Source organism: Parus major, chromosome Z (assembly GCF_001522545.3).
Source record: "Parus major isolate Abel chromosome Z, Parus_major1.1, whole genome shotgun sequence".
Classification (NCBI taxonomy): Eukaryota; Metazoa; Chordata; class Aves; order Passeriformes; family Paridae; genus Parus; species Parus major.
Window position 1 is genome coordinate 43,125,197 of NC_031799.1, and position 27,137 is coordinate 43,152,333.

At 40.6% G+C, this 27,137-nt stretch overlaps 1 long non-coding RNA gene across 4 annotated transcripts in view; it reads left to right on the top strand.

Moving 5' to 3' along the window:
• The first annotated feature begins 5,075 nt into the window (after nucleotides 1-5,075).
• LOC117245640 overlaps nucleotides 5,076-27,137 on the top strand; it is a 69,931-nt gene continuing 47,869 nt past the window's right edge. For 3 of the 4 annotated variants that reach the window (XR_004500556.1, XR_004500558.1, XR_004500557.1), the window contains exons 1-4: nucleotides 5,076-5,343; nucleotides 8,316-8,370; nucleotides 16,550-16,709; nucleotides 23,277-26,600. This is a non-coding gene — a long non-coding RNA (uncharacterized LOC117245640). The remainder of the gene's footprint in view (nucleotides 5,344-8,315; nucleotides 8,371-16,549; nucleotides 16,710-23,276; nucleotides 26,601-27,137) is intronic. The other variant, XR_004500559.1, reaches the window with a different exon arrangement.

Genomic DNA, 27,137 nt, shown 5'->3' on the forward strand with positions numbered 1-27,137 from the left:
GCAGCTCTGTCCTGACCTTGCATAGATTCTAAAGTATGTGGTTTTGTACATTGATGGGAATCAGGACCACATGGGCCTTTGATGTGATCCAGTTTGACTCTTTGTATGTACTTTATATTCCAGTCTTTGAATTGTTTTGCTCAAGAAAAAGAAATGAGCACTGGGGAGAGTATCAAAGTGGTTGTTGATCTCGACATAAGTCTGATGGCATTCAAACAAAGTCAGTTTCTCATAGCAGAATTAAAGAAAACCTAAACATATTTTGACAACTGAAGGTGCTGGAAATGTCATTATTTCCCCACATGTGTACACAAGGGCAGTTCAGGATAACTCAATTGAATGGATCAAAAAATATTGGAAATGGTAAGGGCAATCTTTGGACATGTCTATTTCATCATGGGGAAAAAAAAAATTCTCTTGAAAATAACAGTGAGCCTCCCCTGGGTTTAGACAGTCTTCAGTCTGGTTCAAGAAAGCCCTCTTGTAAACTTGTAAAGGACTTAGTAAACTGAGTAAAAGAAAATATATGTGTAATTATGTCTGAGGCTATCATTGATTTGCAGATTTCTGTCATCAGCATTTGAGATGGTCAATATACAAGGATATCACTGTCTGATGATCTCAAGCTGTCTGCTCTGAGGGTTTGGAAATATTTTAAGGTGGATGAAAACCTGGTATTTTCCACTCACGATGAAGAGTCCAGAGGCTGTGCATGAAACACAATAGTTACACTGTGAAGTCCAGAAAATAGCCACACAAAGCCCCTTAAGTCCAGTATGCTTATAACAATGTGACAAAGCATAAACCTGTAGGTTGTATGCAAAATGTGTGCCAGCAATGAAAAGTGAAGAATTGGTTCACAGATGCCTTTACAGATAAACTCTATTTTCTCTAAATTCCAGAAGATATTTTAAAAAAGCTTTTTGCCACTTTTCAGTGTTTTCTGACTGAATCAAATATTTCTATCAAGAAACAAAAAGCAACAATACATAGATAAGTGGATTGGGAGCTGTTAGGTTATGATGGGTCAGGGAACTGCACAGGCGTGTTCTGGGATTCACTGATAGATAAAAATTTCTGGAAAAGCTAAAGTAGACAGTTACTCCAGCAAAGAGTGAAGATGAGGTTTGGGCGGACTTGGAGAATGAGAATCTCAACAAGTACATGTGATCACTTTCTCCTACACCTCAAAGATGAATGGGACCCAAAGGTAAAATTGTGAGTGAGAGTTTATTTAAAAGAAGTCCCTTGCTAAATGCAGGGACTGTTGTCTATACTCACCTTTGGAGTCTCAGTCCATTAATCTATCTATCCAAAAAGCACTTCATGAGCTTTTCACTGAGAGCCCACACAGGTCTCATTGCCAGCAACAACTGCTCTCACACACTGTTGAGTAAGGGAACTTGGAATCATAAACCCAAATTTTTGCTTAAGGATTTGGGAGAGTGAGCTTGCAAAGTCATGAGCATGTTACAGGAAAGAGCCAGACTCAGCAATTGCCCAAAGAAGAAAGAAAGATTTACAGTAAAATTTCTTTCCCTTGGGCAGGCGCATCCCAGATGCCTTATCCTGACTTTTTTTGACAGGCAGCACTACAGAATAATTGTATAATTATATAAATGTATTTTCAAGAGAGGTAGAGATAAATTTTCTTAATTATGCTAATTCATCCAGTAAGATTTCACTCATAACAGTTCTTCCTCATTGCATGTTTACTTCTTTGCTGCACTTCATTGTTTATTTTTAAAACCCTCAGAAATCTGGCATCCAGATTCTTAAGCCACAAAAAAAGATCACAGTCATAAAGATGGCAAGGCTGTAATTTGTATTACTCAATTCTGTTGTAATATTGCCCAACTGCCAAGGACTGAGCTTTGATATTGTTTTGTTCTGTTGTTAAGCTTACTAGAGGGAGGAGAATGGAAAAGAAAAGAGAAGTGGTTTTCCGAAGAACTTTGCTTACATTTAGGAACTTCCGGTACATGATCTGATTTTCAAGGTTATATATAGTAAGAAGACGTCTTCTTTTCTATGTGTTACTTCCCCTAAACAAACTTATGTAGTTTTCTGTCACTTTAAAATTTTGTGTGCCTACACTGGTGCTCAAAGGGAAACTCCCACCCTAGTATTCCTGTTCTCACTCTTCTGCTTCAGCTGGCATAAACATTTATGCAACAAAACAGTCAGCCAGGCCTAAGGACATATCAGCTGAAATGTATCCTTAAAAAACATACTTAAAAACTGTCAGACTTGAGTTATTGTTAAGCTGTGTGTGTCCTTCACCTAGCACAAGGGAAGTCTGCTGAATTGCAGTGGGCTGCAGCATGAGATGTGGCTGCCTTCCTTAGTGGTTTATGAAAATAAGGATTTTCATGGGATTCAGCTCATACACTTCATCTCTGCAGCAGCAGAGAGCACCAGTGTCTTCATCCTGCATTAGCAGTGTGAGTCTTCCATCTCTGATAGTAGTGTGTCCTCATGTTTCCAAGGGGATAGTTGACTGAGTGAATTAAAAGTGCTGCCTCTCTTTACCTTGTTCCAGAGAGATGTGCAGTTGTCAAGAGAGTCTGTTTCTTTATAGGGGTGGGTCTAGCCATTTGCTGTTGGGCTCTTACGGTGTAACCACAGCATTCATATTTTCAGATTATTGCAGGAAATTGGTGTAACTGCTTGAAAGATTTGCTGTCTTGCTCTTGTTATTCTTGGAGCAAAGCATTCATGTACAGATTGACATAAATTAGGCCAGACTCCATTCTGGTTCGTAGTTACTCCCATGGGACTCGACTGTTTCCTTGGCAATCCGTATGTTACACAGATTAAGACATTTGTATCTTCTTTTGTATTTTCAGAGCTGTGCTGGCATTGAAGGACCAGGTTGCTTTCTTGAACCCTGTTTTCTGGCTCCAGTCAACCCTTGGCACACAGGGAGACAAGGAAGAAGAGACTAACAGGGAGATACTTCTGTCCATGTCAATGCATGCAGACTTAAAGAGCAGAAAAGAGATGACTGATAATCCCAGTGAATTTAGAATTTGAAATGCTTGCTGTTTTCTGGAAAATGAAATGGACCTGTTTTGTGTTCCCTGTAAAGTTTTAAACCTCTTTTTGTAACCAGCAGGAAAATGTTTCCTTTTGAGCTAGTAATAGAGTGATGGATTCAAAAACATTAACAGATGTGATTCTTCACCAAAAGTTACTCACAAAAAGACACATTTCTGCCCTGCAAAATAATAGGTGCAATGTCCATCACTGTCCACAGGGAGGGGAACAAATCCTGGCTCCTAGCATGCACTGGGATTTTTGCAGAGAGAATGCAGTTTGTCTGCACTTAAACAGAGTGAAAATAATCTGATTGTATTTTACTAAACAGACAAAATGTCCTGGCCAAGACTGCAGGGTAAATTTACCTTTTGTTTAGAGGCAGTTTTAACAATCAGTCTGAACCTGAAGAGAAAGAAGGATATATTTCTTAAATATCTCTGCAATAGCAATACTATTTTACTGGGTTGGAGGTGTGCCTAACTGGTAGTAGGATCATGAGCAGGAAGCCATGAGAAAATAAGATTAAATTGAACTTTTATGGGTATTATGCAAGAGGACTGTTATGTCTGTTGTTCTGGTCATGTTGAATCTAGGGCCAAGCTAGTTCCTCCATTTGTAGAATTCTTGAAGGCAAAAGTATTCTCCTTCATTATGCCAATCTTCATTTCTTTCCTACATTGCTTACATTCAAGAGCTGTGTTGTTTAATCATTTCCTCTTACACTCTCCAAAAAATCCCACTCCTTTCCACCTGTTTCTACATAGACCTTTTGCTAGCAATTCTGCTCTTTGTGACAGGTTACAGGATGGAATTAAAGCTGACTGTCTTGATCTAGGGGAAGCCGTCCCTGGCCCTGACAGGAGTGTTGGAACTAGATGATCTTTAAGGTTCCTTCCAATCCAATAATTTTGTGATTCTATGACCCCAGCTCCTACAAAGTGTATTTAATGGTGAAAATGTGGTCACATTTTCCACACGTTCCACACTTCTTGACATGAGCGGTGATCCCTGGGCAGAGACATGGTTTTCCATCATGTCATTTCTTCAAGGCGAATAAACAGTGCAGATGCACTAATTCACAAGCCTGTAGTCCTCCAAAGAGCACAGCCATGTGAGCATGGGACTGTGATGAAACTGGCATGGCTAGATATTTGCCTAGGGTGCTTTTGTACTGTACTCCATTCATGGGGCTTTAAGGGATTTGAGAAAAACCACAAAAGAAGTGTGGTCCTCTAATCATGTCACTTGGCAAGGAAGTCCAGACCCTTCACTCTTAGTTTAATGTTAATGGCTTTTTTTTAGATGTTTGAATGCAGCCACAGTGCTCAGGACTCTGGTCAGCCTGGACTGAGTCTAGTATAAAATATTTTCTTCCATGAATGTTACTGGACCAACAATGGCAATGGGGAAATCTAATTTAGGCTGATGCACATAGACTAATTATACTGACCCGTCAAGCTCTTATGTCATTCTCACTATAGTACTGCAAAATTCCATGAGAATGCCTATTTAGAGAATTATAAATACCAGGTTATAGTTTTAAAAAGGACCTGCACTTTATCTAGTTAAAAACATTCAAAATTTCAGGAGAATTCAAAACAAAAATGAGAAAATATTCTGATGTTGACAGCCACTATAGCAAAATAATGTAGCTTTTTTTACATCTTGAGTAGGAAAAATGTCAGCTGAAAACACTGCCTGCAAAATCAGCCTGTTTTGTTGAGATGAAAAGGATTCCTAACATATGCTGTGGATCCCTGCTGGAGGTTTTGCTAGAGGATGTTTTGCTCAGCTTTCACATGGAACTGTGACATACCTTTTCTTTATGGATTTCCCTAATATATGCAGAGTGATACTTGTTCGGATTTGTTTAGATCATGTTTGTTTTCCTGGGTTTCTTCTAAAGGAGTTTTGGTTCTGAGTGGGAGACACTTTTGAGTCATAATGACGTGTGTGTGACTGATAATGCAACTGATTAAACATTGAAGAGTGGGAAAAATCTAGATAATTTCTGTCTGGTCTGTAGTGCAGAACTCAAATTGGGCATGGTGCTCGTGACACTGCAGACATCTGGAGGTCTTCCTAAGTAAACATTCAGACAGATTCAGTCAGAACCTGGTACTGCCTGAGACCAGAGCAGGGAAGTCACTTGCTGCAGGGATGAATAGCGCTGAAAGTAGTAATAAGCAATGTTCTTCTGAAAGCACAGATGAGAAGAAGAATAATACTGTTATTTTTCATGCAGATATCAAGCCAGAGATGGAAGACTGCTTGTGGGAAGACATAACTGCTTAGCTGCAGGTGAGCAGAGTTTAATCAAGCCATATTCTGTTACACAGAGATGTGTTACTATCCATGGGTAAAGCACACTGGTGTAGTCCTCCCTGGGAGCAGTAGCAAAACTTCAGGTAGGTGATACAAAAAACATTTTCTTCTCAAACAAAGACTATAATTAAGTTTGTCAGGAAAAGTTTTCTGTCATACTTTTTTCTGTAACTTGTGTTACAGTGAAGTAAAATTGATCAGCAATAGTTCACATTTCCAGGATAAAAATATTCTGTGAGCTATCTATGCTCTTGAGAATATTTGAAAATTAACTCATGAAGATCCCCATTTGGCTACTTGCATAGAGTAAATACTAATAATACTAATAATACTAATACTGATACTAATATTAATACTAATAAACTTAAGAAGTGCAATTCAGAAGCAGCTAAGCTTCCAATAATTTTCCTGGCCTAGATTTCCAAATGGCCTGGTGTTCCTCTGTCTTCTTTGTTTTGTAACTTCAAAAAGGGGAGAAAAAAAAGGAAAAACAAAGTGGACCTTCACTTTCCTTTGAAGGAAAAGAATTGCTGCTCCATGATGCTCAAGAGCTCACCTAAAATACATGCACTTTTGAAGTTAAATTACCAAATTTCAGTCTTGAAAATGCTTATGCACAACTTAGATTTACATCTGTCGCTTTTTCTATGGGCTCCAATGCTAAAGAGAGATGTAAGTTCTTGCATGACGTTGAACAGGACTGCAAGGAAACAGGGCTGTTTACAGTTTGGCTACTGTGTTTCTGTCTCTGGCAGGACTGTGAAATATTACAGCAGGCTGATTTTAAACACTTTGATTCATTGCTCTACTGTGTAGAGAAAATATCTGTAACTCAGAAGCTGAAATTATTCTTGGACAGGAGCTGTCTTTGAATTTTAACAGAAGTGTCAGAAAAAAAGCTGCTGTAATGTACAGGACTAGAATTCCAATTGAACCTTGAAAGAAAAACTTGATTGTCTAAAAATATTAAGCTGTTTGAAACGGTGATGTATTTTTTCTTTTCCTCTTATGAAGAACATATAAAATAGTGGGGTTTGCAAATGTCTGCTTTCACATTTCAGATTGTGTAGCTGCTGCAGGCATAAAGCACTTTGCCTAACTATTGCCCAGCAGACATAGGTACCGTGTACAGGATTTTTTACATTGGGATGCAGTCTGGGATTGTGGATGCTCTTAGACTACCATAGTTTGGGGGCAGGATTCAACAACTCCCCATGCACTAATTAATTTTGAACTCATTAAGTTTTGGTTACTCTCATGTGAACAGGCTGTGTTTTACTCTCACAAGTGTAGCACATCGTTCTAGCCCAGTTTCTCACTTGCCAGCCAAGATATTTCCAGCTTGCAAGTGGTGGCTTATCATGGTACAGACTGGAGTGAAAATTTGTAATCAAGGACTAGGTGTGGAATAAGATCTCCCTTCCATGCAAATCTAAAGCGAACCAACTTGGTAAGCAGCTTTTAGTAGCAATTAGTTATTGTTATTAATTATAATTGTAAGAATTATAAATCATCAGTCATAACAACAACAACAACAACAACAACAACAACAACAACAACAACAACATCATGTTGATATATTAATTTCACTAAGGTAAGTACTGTGGCACCATCTCAATGTAATTTTCTCCAGGAAAGAGAAGCATTTCACAACAGTGAATGGCAAAAGCAGGACATAGCTTGTGACCTGAATATCTGTACAGATCAAGGCATGAGAAATCCTTTGGAGAAGAACAGAGCTGGATGGAAATAGAAATGTGCAATACAAAACTAGCTATCAAACAATTCAATATGTTTCTCATGATTTTTTTCTAATTTGGTTTTAAACAGGGAAAAAGTCTCAGAATGAAGGTTTTGTCCAAACTACATATGGTTTGCATGGACAGGGGAGAAGTGAACAGTGGGGACATCTTGACTTCAGTAAGGCTTTTGAGGCTGTTTCCCCTGCGTGCCCATAGGTAGCTCAGGAAGTCTGGGCTAGCTGAGAGGACAGTGAGGTGAATTGGGGAACTGTCTGAATGACAGAGCTCAGAGGGCTGTGACCAGTGCCACAGGGTGTAGCTGGAGGCCTGTAGCTGGTGGGGTTCCTCAGGGGTCAGATCTGGCTTCAGTCTTGTTCAATGTACTCATGAATGACCTGGAGGCCGGGACAGAGCGCACCCTCAGTGAGTCCCCTGACAACAAAGCCGGGAGGAGTGACCAACATCCCAGAGGGTTGTGCTGCCATTCTGTGAGACCTGGATGGGCTGGAGGGATGGGAAGAGAAGAAACATCTGAAATTCAACAAAGGTTGGTGCAGGGCCCTAGACCTGGGGAGGAACAACCCCAGGCACTAACACAGGCCAGCTGCACCAGCTGGAGAGCAGCTCTGTGGAAAAGGACATGTGGGTCCTTCATGTTCATGGTGGACAGCAAGCTGTCGATGAGCCAGCAGTGTGTCCTGGTTACCAAGAAGGCCACTGGGATCCTGGGGTGGGTGCATTAGGAAGAGCACTGACTGCGGGTTGAGGGAGAGGATCCTGATCCTCAGTACTGGTGAACGACATCTGGAGTGCTGTAAGGAAAACTGGTAAAATCTAATCTAATCTGAAGACTATAAAGATCTTGCAATCCAATCAAAAATCACAGATGAAATCTACATAAAATCTAAGAAAAATTAGATAAATTAGATGTGTTCATGGGTATGACTGGCATGAAGGGAATTAAGATTAGGTTGTGATAGGTATCTTGTTATCTTTTAAGCAGTGGGCTTCTGGAGTCTGGACTGGGAAGAGGAGCTGGCCTTGCTTTTTCATCCTCAGAAGTGACCCAATGATAGTACAAGCCTGTTGGTTTTCCCTTATGGAAGTTTAATACCACACGGAAGGTAGCCCAAATGTCGCATGCAGTCATTTATGCTCATGCAAATATGTTTCTTGTCAGCTATTTTCTTTTCTCCCTTTCCACAGCTCAAGGACACTGCAGAAAATGGGACAAGGACACCAGTCTCGCCAACAGCAGGGGGTGAGTTGAACACACAGCTGCTGCTGCATCTTCAGGTGTGCTGGAGAAGAACAAGGAAGGGGAAATATTTCACACCTATATAAAGTGTACCAGAGGACCTCAGGGCAGCTTCTGAGATCCTCCCAGTTGAACTGGGCCAGCAGCTCCATCTCACTTGGTTTTGTTCAAATTATCCCAAGAAAAGTAAGTCAGGAAAAACAGAAATACTGCCTATTTGTCTTGTCTTCCTTTCCAGATAGAAATAGGACACATTTCCTCTGACCAATTTAGCTGTTCTGCAACATGGCATTCCAGGCTAGCAGGAGACTGTATTTCCTCGGGTGCTTTCACATCTTTCGGTAGCTCTCTTGCAATTGGGCCGAAATGAAATACATCCTCCCACATATCCATTCTGCTTTCCAGAATAAGAAGGAAATCTCTACAATTTGTCCAGGGATAAGAACTTGCATAGCAGATGGCTAAACTGTCATTGGTCTGTCTGAACTCCATGTTGTAGAATTACTGACTGAATTTGCCAGCTATTTCAGTGTATCACCTTTTTGTTTTTCCTACTGTCTTCAATTTCTTTGTTTTTTCTGGTGACACAGATGATTGTTATTTTAGTTGCCCAAAAGGGACTATGGGTAAGAACACTTAGCACTAACAGTTTAGAATAATACACTTGTCCTTACCAAGCAGATTTATCACAAGCAGGCTCCAGGTGGACAGTAAGTTGGACATGAACCTGCTGTGTGCCCTTGCAACAAGGAGAACTAAGTGTGCTGAGGCTGCCTCAAAAGAGAATAGCTAGCAGATTAAGGCATGCAACTTTCCCACAATCTTCTCATTCTAAGGAAGAAAACATTCTTCTGTCTTATGCGTGAGGTGTTTATCCTCACATGGATGTATCACAGGAAAACTTTATTCCTCTGTTAGAATTGAAAAGAAGCAGTTCTGAAACCTGAAGCCCTGAAATAATATTTTGGCTGAGCCATGTGCTTCTTGCTTATGATTGAAGTAATCATGCAGTCATAAACTGACATGTTACTTCAAAGTTCAAAGGATTTTGAAGTTCAAAAGAACATATAATTTGGTTGACTGTGTTCAACAACATCTCAGCTGAGAAGATACTACTCTGCAGTTGTTAATATCAGTAGGTAACCAAAAATGATTTCATGTTAGGTGTAGTAATCGTATTAGTTTTTCTTGTTTATTTAGACAGTTCAGCTAATTGAAGGCCTCTGCAAGCACAGTAAGAACTGATACAGACATAGTGAGCTAAAACCTACTGAGTTAATGACTTCAACTTTTCATGTAGGTACTGAGCCTATGACCCTTATTTTAGGACTATGTATGTCTTTTAAGGAAACCCTAAGGTACCATTATCTTCCCTTCTTCTACCAAATTTAAGCTGGCTATAAATTTAAAAAGCACCTACTGCCGTAATGCTGACTTGAGCTGACTATGCTTGTTCATAGGGAAGTATGAGTAGTATTTTCACTTTTTTAGAATTTCTGTATTGGAGAATAAACTCAGTGAAACAGATGAAGAGCAGGCTGGATTTCTGGTATTAATATTATTTTTGGCCCAAAATTTCATGTCTGACTGTGACTAGAGATGTTGTTTCAGCTAAAGCTTACCACAGCCACCCAAGATAGTAAAATGGAGGCAGCTATTCTCTTGTTTCTACTCCAAAATGTGACCTCATCATTGCAGTCAGATTCAAAGTAATGCATAGATCTTTTTGCTTTATTTCTTTATTTATTGTTTACTCACAGTAAACAATGACCAAATACAAAAATATATTTATGTCTCCTGCTTAGAATGTCAGTTTACATGCCAAGACAGAGGTGGTTTGATTCTTTTCATAAATAATTTTTCTCCTCTCTCATGTAATTATATGTGGGTTTTTTGGTTTGTTGTTTTGTTTTTTTTTAAATTAGATGTAGAAATATTTCAGATTTTTTATGATATTTAATCTGTCTTTCTGGTCAGCCTGAGAGAGATGTTTCAGCAGCTAATTCCACAGGTTAATAAAGTACAATATGGGGAGAAAATTCTTTTAGAACTTTTAGACCAGTTGTCTTTCTTTCCTCTAAAAGCTTCAATTCCTTTCTGTTGAAAGAGGGAAAACAGGAGTGATGCTGAGAGAATATCATAACTTGTGTTCTTGCAGCCAGAAGTCTACTGCTTACTGCTACCCTGTCCCTTGTCAGGTTTTGCTTGCAATTAGCCCTTTGACTCAGAGTAGTTATTTCTGTACTGACAGCATACAAAATAGTGTGTGAGAGACAGGTTCATTGACAAAATACAACCACATTTCTTGGCAGTTTGGCTGTTGTATTATTATATGAAGGAATTACAGCCACTGAAATCTGCAATATTCATTTTGGTCTTTGATCCAGTGGTTTTCATTCCTTTATCTGTGCAAGAGCTTTCCCTTGTGTGGTTTGGCTGGCTTGTTTTTGTCCTTCTCGTTGCTTCTAAGCCCAGATGGTCTCGTACACATATCTTTCATGCTGACAGAGGCACAGATTCCAGGAGCATCCCTGCTTCTCCCAAGTTATCCGCTGCTATCCTGTACCTGGGAAAGTACTGTGGACCCAGAAGAAGTGTCAGGAGCACTTCCCAAAAGCTCACGTACAAATCCTTCTGAAGATAGCTGTATTCCTAAGTGCTAAAGGCTACAGTAATGCAACCATAGATGACAATGCAAGAAGCACTAGGCCATAGTTGGTGAAGGAGTAAGCATGTGCTCTGCACACTTGATATAATTTGGCTTATTTTAACCCCCTTTTGTGCAAACTGGAAGTGCACACAGTTCCTTTGCAACAGTTCAGGTAGCATATAAATTGTTGACCTGTAGCAATACAACTTTGTCTGAATCCCAGGCCCTCTATTTATCAACTGTGTTTCTGTTTAAAAAGCCTCAGAGATCCTTGCTGGACTTGTTATACCTGGATTTCAAGGCATGCCATTCCTGCACAGCCAGGTGTGGCCCCTCCTGGGTCACAAGGAGGGCATGCTACCAGCAAGTCAGCTACCAAACCCTGATGGCACAGCTGATGAACTTGGTCCAGTCCTTCCTGCCAGCCTACAGAAAAGTTGGCAGAATGAGAATGGTGTCACTGAAGCTGCCAGAGGAGCAGTCCTGGCTTCATCTCTTCACCGTGTTATTGCTTAACCTCCCCTTTTCAGGCATCTGTGTTCAAATGGTAATCATGCACCATCAGCTTCTTCTCCAGATGGGAAGGAATGGTGAATTTGGGTCCCCAGAGAATGGAGCTCAAACAGACACTGTGCTCCTTCTGAGAGAGGTCAGCACTTTCCCACTTTAAGAAATGGTTGTCCAGTCTCCTGGAGAGAATAAGGAAAGTCCCTATATTACCATATTTGCCTCATCCAAAGGGCTGATGTTTATGTATTTCTTAGGGTTTTCTGAGATGCTTTAGAGGTGGGCTGATTGTGTTAAGCTCCTGCCAGAAAATTGCTGTAGTTAGATCTTTCTCCCATACACTATAGGGAAGACAAGCTGCCACCTTCAAGGACTGTAAAAATTATGTCTAACCAGTCCCATGCTTCACATAGATGTTTGTTTGCTTTACAGGTATTGAATAGAACCTGAAATTTGTCAGAAGAATTGTAATTGATTTAATTTATGATGATTTTATTTATGATGCCCTACAAGCCCCTGGATTTACCAAAATGCAGCTATCTCACTGTGACTCAACACTTGTAATAACATATTAAGATTGAGGGTGGTGTTCTAGGTTCAGAGGTCCAAAGGTATTTAAATACATAGTTTATTCAGATTAATGAAATCCTGCATAAAACAGTGCAATCCTTATGTGTTTTATTATCAAACATTGTCAGATCTTTATGACAAAACCACATGGTGTGGTTATTGCATTCAGATCTGTCATGGTGGGGTTCTGAGAACTCCTTCCTGGTTCAGCCAGGTTGAGTATGATGGAGTAGTTCAGGACAGGTACAATGGAGTGCCCAAAGATGGATTTAATGTTCACAGAGACTGCATGGTCCAAAGGGCTGCTTCCAAAGACCCGGGGGCATGGTTAACCCAGTATTACATAAGAGTATCTGAGGGTGAAGGTCCAATTGCAAATGTGGACCAGGGAAACGACCTATTATGGAATTATTCCATCAGCATCCCCTCAGCACCCCTCCTCCCAAGGCCTCAGGTTTATTCCCTCCCTGTCAGGAACCTGGTCCAAAGTCTTATTTCCCCCAGCTCATTCAGTTCCCACATCTGCCCCTACTCTTTGAATTGTAAAGACCTTCGGTAAAGATTTCGGAAAAATCCTTAACAGACAACTTAAAAAATAGGGTAGCAACATAAACACAACAACAACTACAAAAATCAGTAAACCTGTTTTGACTGGAGTCCAACTACAGAAATTCCATTTACTGAATAGTCCATTGAACCAGTCACTGTCATCTTCTACTGCAATTTCTTGACTTCTTCCCTGAGAGTCTGGATACTTCTGTGTATGGACTTAAGGTCTGAAAGGTTCATGCAGCACATGCCTTCAAAATCTTCACAACCATATCCTTGGGCTAATAGCAGGAAGTCTATTGTTGCTCTTTTTTGCAGCGTGGCCTGCCTGATGGCATCTACATCTGAGAGCAAGCCACTTAATACAAGGGAGGTGGCACTGGTTTGCTTACTCAGGAGGCATCTGAGATTGTCTAATTGTCCTAAAGCTATTGTTGCAGACAGCCAACATAGTAAAATGGAGGCAGCTATTCTCTTGTTTCTACTCCAAAATGTGGCCTCATCATTGCAGTCAGATTCAAAATGATGTGTAGATCTTTTTTGCTCTATTTCTTTGGCTATTAATCATTTTTGTGCTGGGTGCTGACACAGTGAGCCTCTCCAAGCAACACGGCCCTCCTTTAATGTGTGATAATATGGCAGGCCATACTCTGTTCCCGCGAATGAGAAATGTCCAGATGGCAACTACAACAGGGAATCACCAGACAGGGTTTTAGCAAGGAGTATGACATGGATCAGGATGGGTACCACAAGAAGGAGTCCTTTAGGAGACATGTTCAGTGGAATAACCTGCGGATAGGAGTTAAAAATTCAAAATTAAACATTCTTAGAGAGCTAAGAAACTGGTGGTATTAATCAGAAGTGGCTAAGGGGCAAAAGAAGGCTATCCACAAGCCTCATTGTGTCTTTTCTGCAGGTTCTTCCTGGGTTTCATCCTGTTGAGCTTTTTGGTGTTCCTGTAGAGGCTGCAGATATTTTGATAGTTAGATAGTTTGATATTTTGCTGGAACCCAGTGAAGTCCTTTATCTGTAGAGACACAAGCATATCCCTTCCCTCAGGAAATTACTGGGAAAGGCCCTAATGTTTGGCTGGTTTCTAGATTTTTAATTACAGCTAGTGGTCTTTCTTTTAGCTGTGCTTGCACTGTATTGGAAAAATGTCAAATACTTAGGAGGTTAGGCTCCATAAATGAGTTGTTCAAGAAATTAAAAACATATGTAGCCTTACTGAGCTTCCCTGTAATGGACAAGGTTTCCATTCCCCTTTTTCTTGTTTTCTTAAAAATAGAACAATCATCTACATGAAACAGAACAGAATAAACATTAACATTAGCATAATCCAAATCTCCATTTCCCACAGTTTAAGATTAAAACTATCCTCATAGGCCAGTGGGGTGGTCCCAACCAAACTTGTTACCTCTTCCTTCTGTTGGACTAAAAACAGTAAAAGAAAAGTAAAAGTAAAGAATACTTAAAAACTTTAACATACCACATAACAAACAAGGTAACAATGCTAGCATTGCAACAATAGCTAACAGTATAAACAAACTTGTAAACTTGAAAGTTGTTATCTAACTGCACTAGCACTTTCTCTGCTAAACCAAATCAGTATCTCTATGTTTGCTTTCTTTTCAGGACTTTTTCACAGGGTATTAGTAGTCTATGCCTTTGGTTTTACTCTGCATATTTAATAGGTTGTTAGTGTTGTTTCAATAACAATGGAGTTTTATTTGTACCCTTGGCTGGTTTGCCTAGATTTATTAATTTGCCAGATGAACCAGAAATAGCCAACAGTTCCCATCCTTGAATAATATATTCACACAATTTTTAAATGACTGAGAACAGAATTTAATTTTAGATTTGGAAATCCCATAACTGAAAATGTAAGATTTGTGGAAGAGGAAAGTTAGACATTAATATATATTTTTCTTTTGAAGGTAAAAACAATCCAGAAAATTGCTGTGAATTTTATACAGGAAAAATTATTAAGTTCAATCAAGATCCTTAAATATTACACAGTATTATATTGAGATTCAATGCATATTTTAAAAGAAAATGTTTTAGCACTGCTAATTATAACAGAAACAAATGCCAGAACCTTTTGTTGTGACCAAGGTTTGAAAATTTTACCAAAGGGATTTTTTTTTTCAGTGTTTTTCAGTTCTGCAGCAGTTACCCTGGGCTCTCACACTGCTGGCAAGTGAGTGGCCTCAGTGGGCTATAGCTGGGCCCACCACCCCCGGCCTGCCCCGGGCCTTCCCGGACAAACCAGAGCTGGTTGTGGTGCACTGCCATGGAGGAAATTCACCCAGCCAGGTCTGACTGCTGTCTGGGCAGCAGTCCCTGTGTCAACCTGCCCCCCAGCTCCTGTATAGCAGTGGAAAAGCTGCTATTTTAGAAGCTAGCTCCCAGTCTCCTTCTTTTACTGCAGCAGTCCTGATCTTTTGCCTTGGATCAATGAAACTGCTGGAACCAGAAGGGCTTAAGTCTTCTTCAGAGGATGGGAGGGAGGGCACAAACACAGCTGATCTACCCACTCAACTGATCAAGGGAAGCCAGTTGATATTCTTTTTGATTTTGAATTTGAATTTGAAATTCAAAACATTGATGACTTTTTGAATTTCATAAAGCTTTTGATACTGTCTCTCTCAGAACCCTTCTGGAGAAAATACTCAGCACTCAGCTGGATAAACTCTTCATGTGATGGGTGAGCAGCTGGCTCATGGGTCAGGCACAAAGAGTTACAGTGGATGGAGTGACATCAGACTGGTGTGACCTGTCGCTTGTGGGGTACCACAGGGCTCCGTCCATAGCCCTGTGCTCTTCAATGTCTTCATGAATGACTTGGACACAGGACTGGAAGGGATACTAAGCAAGTTTGCAGATGATACAGACAAAGAGAAGCTGTTGACTGCCTTGAGGGCAGAGAGAGGCCCTGCAGAGAGACCTTGACAAATTAAAGGTCAGAAAAATCATCACCTGTATGAAGTTTAATAAGGGAAAGTGCAGGATTCTTATCCAGAGTCAGGAATGGGGCAAACCTGGGTGTATGGATCACCTGGGAATGAGATACTGAAAAGCAGTGCCATGGAAAGGGGCCTGGGGGTCCTGGTTGAGGGCAAGTTGAACATGAGTCAGCAGTGCCCTGGCAGCCAGGGGAGTCACCCCTGTCCTGGGAGGCATCAGGGACAGCATCAGAAGCCAGGCAAGAGGGGATTGTCTGCTCTGCCCTGGGGTAGCCTCACCTCAAGTGCTGGAGGCAGTTTTATTACTGACATTAAGCTGTTAGGGAGCTTAGAGTCTAAAAGAGGGCAACCAAGGTGGTGAAGGGACTTAAGGAGAAGCTGTATGAGGAGTGACTGAGGTCACTTGGCTGTTCAGGCTGGAGAAGAGGAGACTGAAAGAAGACATTATGGCAGTCTACAATTTCCTCATGAAGGGAAGAGGAGGGGCAGGCATTGATCTCTTCTCTGTGATGACCAGTGACAGGACCCGAAGCAATGGCTTGAAGCTGTGTAAGCACAGGTGTAGGGTGGGTATTAGAAAAAGGTTTTTCACCCAGGGAATGGTCGGGAACTGTAACAGCCCCCCACCCCAGAAAGTTGATCTGGGGGGTTCTTGACAGTTCAAGTTCTGTTGGTCTGGCAGAGTTCAAGAAGCATTTGAACAATATTCTTGGGCACAGAGTATGATTCTTGGGGGATGGTGCTGTGTAGGGCTGGACTCAAAGATCCTTGATAGCCCCTTCCAGCTCAGCATACTCTGTGATTCTGTGATTTAATTGCTGAAAAGTTGTAATATTTTAAAAGAGCAGAGTCCTTTACAAAAATATTTTTGTATTTGTTTGGACTCATTATGTTTCTATCCTTCTATTGTCTCCTCTCTCCTCACCACCTGAAATCATAGCTCCAGCATAGACACCTCAAGGAGATGGCAGAACTTTCCTCCTGATCTATGACATCTTCAGTAAGGATTCACATACTTCTCTCTTGCTTCCCCTCCCACATCCCGCTTCAGCTGACGGAGATGAGAACTGGGAGTAAAATGTTGAAGATCACAGGCTGAGGTAAGAACAATTTACTGGAAACAGAAATGAGATAAGAAAGCCTGCAGATGTGCCTTCATTATGCTAGGCCACAGGGAATGAAAACTGTAAGCCTTGAGGTCGGTATCCTCCCTTCCAGCTATGCATGATCACATCTTGAATAGTAAGGAGGCAGCAGAAAATGAAAAAATTATAAGTATTGTAGCAGATACTATCTTCCCTACAGTGATTTCTCACCTCTTGCCTATCATGTTTCAATATTATATAGTCCTTATAATGCTTAGCAAAGCCTCAGAAATAGGGGTGGTCAGAATCTTGACGACTCAATTCAAACATTTCTCAACTTCTTTTGACTGTCAGAAAAATGGGCAGAGAACAGCAGGACAACCCTTTCCTCTCAACAAACTGTGTAATAATCTGAAATGAAACATATTTGGCAGAAAAGAATTTGTGTATTAAAGTGTAACTTTGAAATTTGATGGTCAAACTTGCATTTCCTTTGTTGGAAGTTTTGTATCTCTCTTTTGATATTTTTGTGTTGCATCTACTCATATTAGCTCCTAGTAGTCCCTCATGTCAGAGTAGCTCACTTGCTTCTGGCTGATTACCTGGTGATCTTTTAGGAAATGCCTGTAGGCCAAGAAAATGTAATTATTCCTTCAGACTGTGGTCTGTGTATTTCAGCAAGGTGATATTAACAACCTGACACAGTGACATAAACCTTCATCCAATTCATTAAACCAGATTATGACATATAAGGGGATAAGAAGGAAAAAAAGTCACCAGGATCAGACTTGATATTTAAACTTTTTAATCAGGCAAACCAGAATGACATTCTTGAGGCAGTTCCATCTTGCCATCTTAACATCCCCACCTCATCAGTTAAATTGCATGCTGCTAATGATAGCCATGGTATGCTCAGAGAGGTTGACAATAACGCTGTTTTGAAGATGTCCCAATCTTAACAGATGGTGCTTGTGTAAAGTGAGGTGCTGGATTTACTCTTATTTTCCTTGCAGCACTTACTATGGTGTGCTGGTTTTAACAACTACCAGGAAAGTAAATTTCAGCAAGGCCCACCTTTTTGGCCCACCCATTATAATAATGGAGGAACTGTAGGGAGAAAATATGAAGTGGAATAACAACTTACTCAATTTGTGATAGCTGGTGCAGTATTAATGGCAAAATGTGTATAAAAGAGGGAGGGATCCACAAAAAGTTATTCACCAATAGGAAAAAAAATGGCTTCCCAAAAGCAGTGCTGTCCACATGGTTCCATACAAAAGCAATACATTAAGAAGAGATCTCATGGCTTAAAATTGGCTAATGCCTCGACCTCAAGTCTGAAAACTACCCAAAACAAATCACAATGAACGGGGACAAAAAAACCCCTTGGGAGTTAGATCATCCATGTCGTGCTGCCTGCTGTTTTTCTGGATCAGTGTGCTTGTCTGTGTTCAGCACTGCTTGCTCAGCTTGACTCTGTTTTGGGGGCACACATGCTCTTTAAGGAGTGGAGGGAGGGGTGGTGGCAGAGAGGGAGCTGGGGCTGCCAGCTGATCCCAACACCTTTCTCTGGAGAGAGCCAGGCAAGATGGTGAATTTCCAGCACTTGACTCTTCCTGATGTAACCTGATGTCCCCACCAATGATATAGGTGGTATGAAATTAAAAAGCCCTAAAAACTTCACCCCCTTTTCTCTGTAACCAGGACATACGGTTGCAGTTTTGTATCAATATCAGCTCCAGTTTCCATTAGTAGGAGCCTCTGTTCTGTAGAGATGCCATGGTATATTCCTCAATGAGTGCAAGTTTCTTGTAGCATTCCCACTTGCATCAGTGGCAGCTCAGCAGGGCCAGCCAGGCCTCTCAAAACAGCAAACATGCAAGACAGGAACTCCTGATTACCGCAAAAAGCAAAATAAACAAAAAGTATGTACTCTGGCTGCCTCTAATGTCAGATTCCTCAGAGAACAGATCATGCTGTTGAAAAAGTCCCAGGATATTTTTAACTGGTTTTATTCAGAAGGCAAACATGATGAATAACAGGCAAGAATATTCACTTAGACCATGATTCACAATTGCCCAAATGAAAGCAGTGATAATATTCATCAAGGATGGTGAAAAGATAAGGACATGCCCAGCTGTTTTTTTTTTTTTTCTATTCTGACTACATTCGTACGAAACTAGCTTCATTAAGTAACCTTTCCAACAAAGATTTTCTTAAACATACAGTCCTTTTGTCTCCCACTATCAAGATAAATATTTTCTCCTTGTTCTTAAGGCAAACTTTCCCTCTCACTGAGACTCTTGCAATGTGACAAGCCTGCATAATCCACTGCATGAGAAGAGCTCAAATATAATTTGGATGATGTTGAGCAGCATAAAATGACATTTCAGGCAGAGGTATTTGAAAAATTCTGAAGAGTAGGTTTTGTTTTTCAACCAGGGGAGGTTTGCAATGAGCCAAAGCCAGATGAGAGCATTAACATTTAGGTGAATAGTGACAGTGATGATAAGGGAAAAGGGTAAGTATGAAAGGAACGAACAATTATGATAATTTTGTTTGTTTCTCAAAAGATGAGATAATATGGATGACAGAAAACAAATATGCTTCTGCAAGTAGTTATTCCTCTATTTTCAAGTAACATTATTTGTCATATGTGCATATTTACAAAGGAAGTCTGAGTCTATTTTCTTATGTGTTTGCAATAACACATGAATTAAAATAGCACACAGATTTAAAAAAAATATAAATAAAACGTTCCTCTGTAGATGTCTTAGCTTTTCATTCTAATAGTGCTTAGCAGAATAGGTAATGACTCTCAGTTGTTTTTGTAGTTGATGGAAGACACCACTGAAAACAGACCACAATGTAAAATAATATGTCTTGATAGAGTCATGTACATAATGTGTTTAGGTATTCAGGAAAAAAAAAAGTCCTGCAGCCCCCCAAATAGCTCAATCTTCTGTATCACAGACCTTAAGAAGGTAAACACTTTGATAAAAATCTATCCATGTTTTTAAGGACTTGAACCATGATATAGGCAGTTGAAGCTCCTACTTGACTTCAAGTTTCCTCTGACAACTTGACCAGGTCACTTACATCAGTTTCCCTTGAAAAAATGAGATAATCCCTCTTTCACATTTTCATATTTCAGGCTGGGACTGAGCAGATGGAGAACAGCCCTGTGAGAAGGATTTGGGGGTGCTGGTGGGTGAGAGGCTGGACATGACCCAGCCATGGGCACTCCCAGCCCAGAGAGCCAAACGTGTCCTGGGCTGCATCCAGAGCAGCGTGGGCAGCAGGGGAGGGAGGGGATTCTGTCCCTCTGCTCTGCTCTGGTGAGAGCTCACCTGGAACCCTGCATCCAGCTCTGGGGTCCCAGCACAGGAAGGGACACGGAACTGTTGGAGTGAGTCCAGAGGAGGCCATGAAGATGATCAGAGGGCAGTAGCACATCTTCTCTCCTTAAAAGACAGGCTTAGAAGGTTGGGGCTGTTCTGTCTGACAAACAGAAGTCTCTCCAGGGACACTTTAGAACAGCCTTCCAGTATGTGAAGTGGGCCAACAGGAAAAAAGGAAAAGGACATTTTACAAGGGAGAATGATTTTAAACTGAAAGGAGTGTAGGTTAAGACTAGATATTAGGAAAAAATACTAATTTTTTCCCCCTCTGCAGGAGGTGAGGTTGTAACAGGTTGCCCAGGAAATCTGTGGGTGCCCCATCTCTGGCAGTGTTCAAGGCCAGGGGTTTTGAGAAACCTAGTGTGCAGAAGGTGTCCCTGCTTATGCCAGTAGAGTTGAAACTAGGTGTTCTTTAAGATCTCTTCCAACTCATATAATTTTATGGTTCTATGGTTATATGATATTTGGGTGGCAGAGTTGCTGACACAAGAAGCAAACTTCATGTTCTCAAGTGAAGAGTCCCATATGAATGTGACTTCTATGGAGGTCCACCAGGTCATATAACACCTTATCCATAATAATGCTGAATTATGAAAATTTTCAGTAAAAGTCAAGTGGAGACTGTTGTCAAAATACACTGTGGCAGTAATCTTTGTCAGGCATTGTTGAAAACTAATATTGGGAAGGTAGGTTGCCCAGATGTGGAGTTCTGATGTTGAGGAAAGAATGCCTCTCTGCCACAGAGATCTAGCATTGCCTTTGCCAGCCATCCCAAAATGAACTGACACCACTAGTAGGCAAGCATCCAGATATGAAGGTATGAAGCCCAGGCCTCATAAGCTTGTCTTTCAAACCTAAGCTCCAAATCCAAGATTGACTTTTCCCCATCATCATGCTGGAAGGATTCTCCTTCACAGAGGCAGTACTGAGGGAGTGACCACTCTACACTAGTTATTTGAAAAGTGGCAACAATTTTCTAGGTACTTTGAAGAGCATGTTGCGGCGCTGGATTTGATTCTGAAGGTTATGTGTGGAGCAGACAGACACTTAGTGCTGCCAGGGCACTGTGAGAAATGCAAGAGAAGGTATTAGCAGCACCTCAGGCAGTGCAGGGCATATTACTTTCCTTATCCATAACTTTTCATTCTGGGACAAAGTTGGTATGGTGATAGCAGCAGAAAGATAATATTTTGGTTTTTTTACACAATTCAATAACCATTGTATCTTTTCCTTGCAATACGAAAACACAATGTCTATCTATCCTACACCATTGCCATTCCATCAGAAACCTCTTTGACCCCATCAGCCTGGGCTGCAAGATCAAAACCCACTGCTGCTGCCCAAGAAATTCCCAGCCCAGTGCATTGGAGTACATCTACCAGACCTACAGGGGTGGCAGCTGTCCCACCAAGAACTGTCATGAGTCTGGCAGCTGCCAGTTGCCAAAAGTAAATATCAAGCATTTCTCTTTTATGCAGGCTGATTGAAATGGATCTTTTCTTTTGGCTCATACAAGTCTCTGGACATGTTTTTTGCTACAGATATTTCACCTGACCCATTTCTGCAATGTGACTCACTGTATTTATTTCTATTAGGAATGGTGGTGGCCAGATTCTTACCACAGCTGGATATCTCTGCATCTCTACCCTTTATGGTTCCAGTTCAGTCTGAAGAAAGTGTAATAAATATCATTGGGAAGTAATGGAATACTTTTTCAGAGGTGATCATCATGCAAGTCAGGACAAAATATATCCTGAGATCTTCAACTGGAGTAGCTTGTGCTCATTTGACTTATAAATTTGGCTCTGCAAGAGGAAAATAGATAGATTTCAGACTGTCTTATTTAATAGAAACCCACTGACAACTTTGAGGGCTGTGTAGGTTTTGTTCTTTTCCAGTGCAAGGCCAGACCTATATTCTACAGATAAAGGTTGACTGGCAAAACTCATTTCCCTGTGAAGTCTGAGATTTTTGTCTACAGAGGGTGGTACTTCAGACAAAATGTCATAGCATAATTTTATCTATCTTTGTGCTATCAGCCTTGAAATAAACTCTGTTACCATATAGGTTTATTTCAGGAAATAAAATAATGCAAATGTTAAAAAAGTCCAATTGTGCTTGAAAGCTTATGTATTTTTCCAACTTTATCAGTTGCTCTAGTAACAGATTCTACCATTCTTGTTCCCTCATAAACCGTGTCTTGTTTTTTCCCTTACTTTGCTGTTGAAAATGAACAAAGAGAAGGAGATGGTTTGAAGGGAGATTAGGCAGCTGAAGTACTTTCTTCATATAGATACATTTTTTTAGCTAGGCCAAACAAATTCCATTGAAGCAGTGTGCCATTTAACATTTCTTTCTTTTACTGTCTCTTAGATGGTTCTCTTTCTGCTCAACAAATCTTAGTCTTGTTCAAATATGTGCACTGACTGTTTTTTCCTAAACTAATGTAGTTATTATCTCCACAATACTCAGGGCATTTGAGTTTCAAGGAGATACAGATTTATTGCATAGCTTTGGTAGGTACTGTAACACAGTTATGTTTGTGCCAAAGTTTTGTGGCTCCTCTTGACTGGACTCAATTATCATATTTTCTGTCAGAACCAAGAGTCGCCTGAGGAGACTTAATTTGTGGCAGAAACAGTCAGAAAAAGTCAAGAAACATCCATCTGTATAAAAAAATCTATTTGCAAAACCAAGCCATAAATTCTCTTCAAGGGCCTCAATGCTGTTTTCAGCTGCACCTACACAAATGGTGTAGGCAGATACATCTTGCTATGTCTGCCCTTGCTGATGGCAAGACACAAACCAGCTCTCTTCCAGGAACTGAATAGTCTCATTCAGCATATGTACAGCTCTGAGCTAATGCATTTAAATGGCTCTGGCCTGCAGCCAGCATTAGGCACACAAGTGAAGCAGACGTGACCATCTGTACCTGTCTGTGCCTCCAAAAGTAGAGTGCTTGTCATTGTTTCCAGCATTCATGGTATTGAACACTTGCTAAAACCTTTAAAATATTCTCTTTGCTCTTGATGTGCCCAGCTGCATGTCAATTAATTCAGCAAAGAAAAAAGCACAACTCCTGCATGCAACCAGTTATTTATTTCCCATGTTTTACTCTCCAAATTTTTCTGCTTTTACTCAGCTGAATAATTATCTGATTATTATTTTTTGTTCTATCTAGGTTTACTCTCAGCTGTTTCCTCTATCATATACAGGATGCTAAAGGGTAAGTTTATTTCAGATTTGCTCACCCTCAGACAACTGTCCTTTCAGTGGACTTTGCTGCAGGTAAAATTGAGCATGAATTGAAAGGCTGTTGTGTTCAATACCATGGCTCAGACCTTTACATTATGCTCTTGTACAGTAATGTCCACTGGGCTTCTCTGTGTAGCAAAATTTGTTTTAAAATTTGCTTCAAAATTTCTGCCAGGATGCATTTTTCATTTAGTTTTTCCCCCAAACCACAATTTTGTTCATTGGCATGACACTTGCCTTGCATGGCTCATGCCCCACTGTCTGTGTGTGAGGAAGTCCCTGCAGAACTTGACATAGTGAGCTCTGAAGAAATGCAGGTGACTCACATTAGAAGTGACATCTAGGAGATCGTAAGACAAGACAGCCTTGAGTTTTTGAATCTGTGACACTGTTCTGGGTATTCACAGTCTTCTTTCATTCACAACCAAGGACTTCAAGATCTTTGCAATGCACCATTTGTGTAGAGGTAACCTTAACATATGTTAGATCACAAATGTTCTCACTGTAAGGCTTCTGTACCCTACATAGTCAGGATGCAGGGCACAAATGTAAATAAGAATTGAAGTCTTGTGGTCTGGCCATGAAGTAAGCAGGTGTGACAACTGAAAAACTTACCTTTCCAACTGGATACTTAGCTCTTGGAAACTGATCAGAAAGGATTCATAATCATTAACTTTAAAAATCACACTCAGATGGTATTTTTTTTTCCTTCAAGCCTAATGTCCCAGTTGAGAGCCATTTCCCATTTCAAGAACCAAGTGTTCACTGATCACAAGAGATGGCAGGCACTGATGGTATATCTGACATGGGCACAGGATAAAGACTCTCTGACTGGTCAGTTCCAAGTGACCCTATGCATCCAGCAGGATGAAGCAAGGGATTCCTGAGGAAACATGCACCATTGACAGAGCACAAGGAATTCAGTTTCCCCCTAACTGCCTTGTACCTTTCATTTTTATAGTCCAATTCCTCTGAAAGTCCAAAAATAAGTGACTGTGTATCTTACCTTATAGTCTGATGTGATGCGGGTTTAAGAGTTACTTATGTAGGATGTAAAGGTTTTCTAAGAACCATGTAAGTACCCTGCTTCTGTACCACACATGTATTTCCTCTGAATGATACATTGGCTAAGGAGATCTAGTCCAAGACCAGGAACTTGTAAATATGTAAAGCAAAGGGGGATACAGAGAGTAGGGATAGGGAAGGGACACCAAGAAATAACACGGGCACAATTTTCCACCCCTGTCAAACCTTTCTCGCCTGCATGCAAGGTTGAAGTTCTCCTCAGCCTGTCTGAAAGTGGCAGAACAGGGCTTTGCTTCATCTGCCCCTGGATAGAGTGAAAAAAGCTAGTGATAGATATGTTGAATGCAACCCATACTGGCACCTGTGTTATTGGGAGCTTCTGGTTGTTTCATATATCTAAAGTTGTTCCATAGGTTTAGCAAGCAAGCAATAGTCATAGTAAGCTTCTTGATTACTCAAAGATTTTGCACTTTTGCAGCTTTTCGTGACACATTTGAATGCCATTCAAGCATTCCTAATCCAAGTGCATGGGATCAATTCAAAATATGCAACAATTGTGTAGTATAGCTTCTCTTCTAAGTATTTCTTCTCATCTAACAGTTCTCAGAGCACTTGGTCAGTCTTACAGCAGTCTACCTGGTTATCATACCTGCTTATCATAGGGGAGTTCTTTCATACTCAGGTTGACCTGATTTTGATGTACAAATCAAAATTCAAAGAGACTAGCTCAAGTGATTGCAGTAAGTGATAAGAAGCAAGAAAGATGAAAACAACCAAGGGCAGCAACTCCAGGTTTTAGACTACAGCTGATCTCTTAATTACCTTTGGTCATGTTCTGGAAAGGAGGAATATACTTCCAGTATATAATTATCTTTCTCTGCACACTTACAGAGAGAGAGAAAGAGCCACTTGGGGATATTGTAGAGGGGTTATGGAGGTTTATCATGCTTCCATTTTTCAGGAGGTCAGTCCTGTGAAGTTATCAACATACACTGCTTTTGCAAGTTAAGATTTATTAAAAGCACTTGCCTTGTTGGAGCTCTTCCATGATCAGGAATGTCCAATAAATTTGGGGAAAGAAATGAGGAGTCTGAGGTGTCCTTTGGATCATTTATTGCACTGAAGGCTTCCCTCAGAGAGGAGCTAAACAATAGCAAGGTCCAGTAAAGGAGCTCCTTATGGAGAGAGCAGAAAGGATAACATTTGACAGGAGGAGAACAGAAAACAATAAAGGTTTTCAGAAGGAATATCGTGGCCATCAAGATACACAGAGCTTAAGAAGTATTAAAGAGGGGGTGTAAAAATGAATGTATGATACAGTTAGTGCTCCTGCAAGTGTGGTATAAAACCAGACAGTCTATTACAGCAGCTCTAAGGACACAGACAGTACCACTTTGCACAAGTCAATGCAGTAATTTGCTGCTTACTGTCTTCTACCGGATATTCTGTGTTCCACTTCAGCTTTGCTCCTTGACTATATAAATCATATCCATACTGATTTTCTCCCTCTTGCCTTTTAGGCTCTGTGTCCTTGTCTGATGAAGAGCCACACTGTCCCCCTCAAAGACTCAACACCCAGGGAAACATGCAGTACCCAGGACAAGGCAGTGACTCATCTAATCCCTGCTGGTGCTGGCCTGCTTTGTAAAAGCACTTGTGTTCCTATTATGTCTGTGTGGCATGGCATAGCACAGAGAGGAGATGCTCCTGCAGAAATCCCCCAGACAGGCCAGCACTCCTGGTCCAAGTCACAGCCTAGGGTTTCAGGAGTTATCTCATCCTCCCCATTGTGCAAGACCAGCACTGCACACTTAGTTCACTGGCCCTGGGACCACATTATAATTTTGACTCATTAATTAGAATTATAGCCCCTGCTCAAACTTTATGTCAATAGTGTGTGTAGCATCTCACTTAGAGTGCAGTGAGAGTCTTAAACTCAGAAACAATATTATTTATTTTATAAAATCAAAAAAATAACCCCAAAAATGCCAGAGCTGGCATCATGAAGATTGATGTGAGTCCACAGGAATGAATCCTTCTGCTGTGTGCCTTGCCTAAAAATGCAAGGTTAATCCAGCTGCTTCCAGTGGGGCAAGTAGGAGATTTCTTCTAGAAAACATGCCAGGGATTTCTGTATTTATTTTTTTTTTTAGTGCCTTCCAGCAAAGATCATCTGCTAGGACCATCTGGATGTCATGAGTTCAGTGAATTTCCTCTGTTAAAGGTAAACTTGGCTGTATGTAGAGCAGCAGATGCCTTTTCTATTTGTGGCTGACATTGCTTGCATTTTCCTGTTGACCATAATCTGTGATAAAAATTTTGTTTGTCTTCACCTTACCTTCCCCATTCTGCCCTTTTTCAGAAAGATTTTAAAAAAAGCATCATTTGTAGAATTATTTAGGAATGATGAACCCAAGAAGAGCCTTTATTTTCCACCACTCATTTTTAGTATGGAGCACATCTAGCCCCAAAGACAGAATAATGAAATGATAATGTAGAGTTTCTTTAATAATTGGTGCCTTTTCTTCAGTGACACTTTCTGTTTGTGGCACCCTGTTGATTGACTTTCATGGCACCTGAACAACTAAGAACTTTCATTTCCCTACAACACTCCCAAGGGAAAGGGAAGGCATGGAGGAATGTTTGGAGGCAATTCTTTCTTGATAAAAAGTGTGAATGCATCCTATATACATATGTTGCAGAGGTTTCCCAGAAATGTAGTGGTGCTTGAAGCAGTCATTGGAGAAAAATTTGGGCCATA